Genomic DNA, 6000 nt, shown 5'->3' on the forward strand with positions numbered 1-6000 from the left:
AGATTCACAGCCAGAAATGCTGCGATGAAAATCAAACAAAAAACAAACAGGACAGAAAAAAAGTTAACTTTTTAAATGTCCTGAGGAAACCGTTTCATTCAGTGGAGTCACTCTAAATATTCTTAAAGTTCAGATTATCTCAGATAACGTGTTGATGTTAATAAAACTTACAATGAATACTGGCTTCATTTTAAGCCATAATACGACTCAGAAATTCCTCCAATGACGTACAGTAGACTCAGCTTGTTCATCTATGCACGTTCCTGTGACGACCGTGACGTTTTCGATGAGAAATACTCCATCTACTTCTTACTGGAGCAGATGCTTCCATCTACACCCCCTTTTTCTAAATCCGATTTTCAGTTGGTTGATGTATTTTAAAGATGCGTGCACGTCCGCTGAGGGAAATGGAATCACCTGTGTGTATGTGCACGTGTCTATGTGCATGTGCTTACTGCCATGGACACAGCAGCTATAACTTGCTGTCATGTAAATCAGATAAATAACGTTAGACTGTTTACTTTTTGATAAAAGTGATAATATTTGATAATACGCTGCAAAATACTTGTAATCCGCACTGATGAATGAAAATTTTTACATTCTTTTGGCAAAAGAAGTTGATTTTGGATGGAGGCGACACAGACTAAGATCTCACCCAGTCTCTGTAAGTCATGCAAAAGTAAAGTCACATCACCAGAAAAGAGGACGTATAAAAACTAAATCTCCAAGTTTTATCATTCAGTATTGGATTGATTAAATCTTAATAGATTCAAATTGATAAACTGATTTTTTAAACCCAGCCCTAGTCATCACACATACACACTTAATGAGATCTGGACAGAATCCAGGTGGAGACAAAGGGCTGAGGCATCCTTGATAAACGGAAACCAACCAGCACCTCTGCCCTGAACACTGACCTCACAAGAGACTCACGGTAATATGACAACAAAGGAGAACACACTTTTTACTTTCTCAACAATCCTTCTAAACAAACATTATTACAACTTCTAGTTTACATTAATATATTTTGCTGCTATTTTTGCTTGAGCTGAAATAAATGGTAAATAGTTTTAGTTTTCATCTATGTTGTGCTATTTTACCTGTCACACACACATGCATACACCCATGAACACATCAGAGGCAACATGCGGTTCAATCTTGTCCACTCACACCTCAACATGGGGTCTGGGGAAGCTGGGATTGAACTACCAACGTTCCTTACTTAATCTTTAGACAAGCAGAAGAGCAAAGTAAATATAATTCCTTACAGAACACTTTTTAATTGTTGTGAGAAAGAATAGCAACATTGGTAAAATATTTACTGTCCCAACTTAATTTGTTTGTTTGTTTGCAATGTGTTGTGGCATAAATGAATGCATATTAACAAATCAAATAAAGTTGACAAATAACATAAAATATCTTGGGTTTATATTTTCTGCAATGACTTTCTCTGACTTGGTGTTGCATCTTTACTTTAGTAAGGTACCTAGAGTAAAGTTTGCTTGTATCAGCTTAAAAATTTGGTATGTAATGATTTTACCATTTTACACACAAGCCATTAGACCTCATATCCTCTGTCCATCTCCTTAGTGCTCATTTTCACTTGAGGGTATGATGACATAATATTATGAATGGTATGTTGATATTGTGATAATAATACATATATGATAATATCACAATTTAATCTCAGAAACTCTCAAACAGTTCCTCATTTCCTATTGCAGATGCCTAAAAAAGTATTTTAAAAAAATGTGTTTGATAGCAATATAATGTTTTCAGGACATCATGAATGGTTTTGGACCCCAGTATAAGTAGAGAAAACCTGATGTTGTAATGGCCCTACTGTCAATATAATTACAAAACACTTCCAAAAGGAAAACTGTAGTTTTCAGTCACACATTTGGCTGCTTGTTTGAATTAAAAGGCAGTGTTAGTTTAATTCAATAACTTGAGCATTTCCACATTTTTCTGACACTGATCAGTAAATCTCAAACCATAATTTTAGACAAAGGTTTTTTCTTTTGCTAAATATGGATTCAAAGTGTAAAGACAAGAGGAATTACACCCTAAAACTACCCTGAACTAAAAGAGCTAACATAATCTCCATGTATTAAGTGGAATTCCATTAATCCTACTAAATCCCCAGACTGTGCTAAGTAGAAAGATTCTTGAAGTTGGAATAATTTACCGAGTGAGAAAGATTCATAAAGACATTGAACTTCAGTTAATACCCACCAGCTGAAACAGTTACCTCTGATACTTGTATATAGTTGTATCACCCAGCTGTCTCCCCCTTGGGTGTTGCAACAGAGCAGGCACCTCTGGCCAGGAATAACATTTCTGAACCAAACCAAAATGAGCTCTGCTTGTGGGCAGTCAATGCTAAGGTCCGTGAAAGGTATGTAGGAATCAGGGAGAAAAACATTTCATCAGAGCAGCTGCCATAAAACAGCAGCTCAAACTAGGGCGATGTTAAACGTGACAAATTCATTCTGCAAACTGTTTTGTTAAAGATGTAACAAATACATTACCAATCAAAAGTTTGGACACACTTTCCCATTTAATGGGAAAGCAGTGCTGTACTGTATGTGTGAGACATCTAATTCATTTCTTGCCTAACACAGATTAAACCAATATGATCAGAGTTGTTTTACTGCAACTTTGGACCCTTAGTTAAATATATTAGGTCATCTTGCTCTACGTAATGTAAACATGAGTACTGAAGGAAGCTTCATAACTGTGACTTTAAATGAACTCTATTAGTCACCAGAGGGAACTGCAGTAATGAATTGTTTCCATCCAAATGTTGCTCAAGCCTTTATCCAATTTATAAAATATCATCAAAAGAAATACTGAATAAAGTTTTTTTTCCATCTGCTGCCTTTACGTAATCATCCTGAAGTGAGTGTGACATGATTACATTATCGTTCTGAAAGAAAAAAAAAACAATGATTTCATTTGTGTCCCCCATTTCTGGATTTTTCCATTTTCTATCAGTTTCTGCTGTTGACTTTTGGTGTAGCCCTGGTTAATGGAACCATTTTACTTTTCCTACCCATGTAAGAAAAGTGGACGGTAACCAGAAGATTATGTCAGAATGGTTTTCAGAACATAAATAAAAAATTACCAAGTAACTACGTGCCTTCTTCAGAGTGCAATGTGTAACTAAATGTCACAGACTCTAAGGATGTCCTCAGCTATTGCTAGATGCTATTGAAGTTTAGTAAGTGGAAAATTATGATTTTCATTTCAACTTCCATGTTAAGAGATTAGATAATCCAAACCCGTTACGTGACACGTGCATCTCAGCCGCAGCTTAAATTGCATTTAAGCTGCATGTTAGCAAGAGACACCATGCAGCCGATGTAAAGCAGGCCTATCTAAAATTGAACCAAACCTAAAAGTGAAACTTAAAGCAACACTACTGAATTGTGGCAAATGTTCATACTTTGGTGCCTCCTGATTCAGCATCTATTTTGCATTCTGTCTCTTCTCTGAGCTCTTTCAAGCAAGTAAAAGTCAGTCCAACGTTGACTCTTGTTTTATCTCTTGCTCTGTCACTTTCTTTAGCTGAGTTTAATAGCTAAACTTTCTGTGTACATTTTTTGATGTGTAAAGGCTTATTTTGATTTTAATATGCATGAATTGAATTGTGCTTAATTTTTATTATTATTATTATTATTATTATTATCTTGTAAAGCACTTTGTATTGCCTTTGGTATGAAAAGGGCTTTATAAATAAAGTTTGATTGAGTTTGATGTTTTCTACCACTTGATGAAGCTTGCTGAAAGTGTCTGCCTAGTGAACATCATCTCATTACTCCCTGTGCTTAAATGTAATGTGTAATTTTTGTTTAAAACCAATAAAGGGACAAACTGATTTTTTTTTATGTTCCTGTATCTATTGGCAAAAAAAATAAAAAAAATTTAAAAAGTCATACCTCACCAAATGCTTAAGCACCCCCCAAGGGGTTCCCCCAAAGAACACTGGGGATCCCCGAGGCTTTGAATATTCAGAGCCACTGTTGTTAATGTCCACACATTGACCCTATTTAAAAAAAAAAAAAAAAAGAAAGTAAGGATATATGTTGTTAGTTTAATTTTGGTTTTATCTAAGGACAGGACTCAGACAGAATACAGTATTTATGGTGAGAATCTCACTTTTGAAATCATAAAACCAAGCACAAGGGGTCCACGGCTTTTTAAGGGGTCCCTGAGGAAAATAGGTTGGGAACCACTGGCTTAGCTGATATACATATTCATGACAGCCCTGTTATAGTGCTTGTTAATCTCTTAGTGCTTAGGGAAATAATGATATTTTCAGCATTGATCAAGGACCCAACAGTACATTTTTGCCCAGGGATCCGTCCAGCGGTTAATCCGGCCATGTTGTAACACAATGACACACTTTGACACTGTCGTTTACGTTTAGAGAAGTCTGATTTGAGAAATAATCCACTCAAAGAGAAATGCTTTTGTTATTCTCTCTCCCTGGTGTGAAACTGAAATGAACATACAGAACATCTGCCAATCCAAACAAATATTTCAGGTCAACACAAATCTTGGCTCGCTGTTATTTCATGCTTTTAGCGCCATGCTTCATCTGGAGCACTTGACCAAACAATCCAAGCATCTGGTGAAATAATCAGAAAGTCACTGATATTGATCAACAACCTGATCGACCTCCAAACAGCATATTAAGGTAATTTTGTCATTTTAGAAACAGTGCAAATCTTGTTTATTACCCTTTTCACAGCCACATAGATAAGATTAAATAAAACAGATAGTTTACAGTGATTTAACCCTGGCTGCACATACCTCTGTTCCATAGTATTGCAAGCCACAATTCCCCAGTTCATACTCTGTGCCAGTGATATCATGAGACTAATGATTAAAACAAGCCTTCTCATCTGTTGGACTCTCAGTAAACCAGATTTCCACCCCCTGCACTGCACTTCTCATTCCAGCTACATTACATAAATCAGTGGACTGCAGAGGAGTGGAAAGGAAGAGTAATATGTAAGTGATATGAGGAAAAAAATATCACAAGGAACCATTTGGGCATGAGCTCACCAGTGTATGGCAACCAATGTATTGATTCTCCAAATCTTTGTTGCACAATCAAAACAAGTTGTGAAATCCATGAGATGGAGTTACAATTAGACCTGAGTGTAATATTTCTAAACCACAGAGCAGAATAATTCTGTGGTACCCAGGGAAGAGTTTCCTCATTAATCATAAAGTATTGACAGGTTACTGCTAATTCATCCACCGAGTGTTGCTTCATGTCTCTGCTTGAGTTCATTTCCAGAAAATAATCCCCCCCCCCCCCCCTTTTTTTATCACTATGCTCATTGTCAGGAAACACAGTTTTATTATCACAATATAAAGTTTAAATTAAACCTCCAACACACAAGTTAAACTTAAACTGCGCGATAACTTCTTAAGCCACAAAACAATTGTGTTTTTGTGAATATAAATACTTTACGACAGCAGTAAATTTGCACTGGAAGCGCTGCTCTTACCGTATTGTGTCCAGCCATCCAGCATTTTTAGTTGGTGTTTTCCTCGCGCTGGCTGCACGCAGACTGTACTTCCCACTGTCACTGCAGCGCGCTCAGCTCACGGGCTCCTTCTGCTTTGTTGTGCGCGAACGCGCGCACGACTTCCCACCGCTACCCCTCACCCCATTCCCTTTTCTACACCAGCAGCATTTACTTGGATACGTTTATGGAACTAACACTACTTTTTCTAAATATACACTTAAGCAGCTGTGTATATTTACCTTGTAGTAGTGTGTTTCACGAGGGAGTCAGCGCATTCAAACATGTAATTGGGTAAATGTTACAAAATGGAATTGGCAAAATATAATGATGATGATGATGATCATAATAACAGGGTTTAGTTTGACAGGGAATGAGGGAGATTAAATGTAAAAACATCAAGGTATGACAACTTCCTGAAAAAGGTTGTCTGAAAGTAGTGGTTTGACTCCATATT

The 6000-nt window shown here is 36.7% G+C and overlaps 1 protein-coding gene across 1 annotated transcript in view; it reads right to left on the reverse strand.

Annotated features, from left to right (window-relative positions):
* LOC121644911 (zinc finger protein GLIS1) overlaps nt 1-5606 on the reverse strand; it is a 49609-nt gene extending 44003 nt beyond the window's left edge. Inside the window, exon 1 of the mRNA XM_041993167.1 lies at nt 5526-5606. The gene's annotated coding sequence lies outside the window, so the exon portion shown is untranslated. The remainder of the gene's footprint in view (nt 1-5525) is intronic.
* Between the last annotated feature and the right edge of the window lie 394 nt (nt 5607-6000).

The sequence above is a fragment of the Melanotaenia boesemani genome, chromosome 8 (genome assembly GCF_017639745.1).
Source record: "Melanotaenia boesemani isolate fMelBoe1 chromosome 8, fMelBoe1.pri, whole genome shotgun sequence".
Taxonomy (NCBI): Eukaryota; Metazoa; Chordata; class Actinopteri; order Atheriniformes; family Melanotaeniidae; genus Melanotaenia; species Melanotaenia boesemani.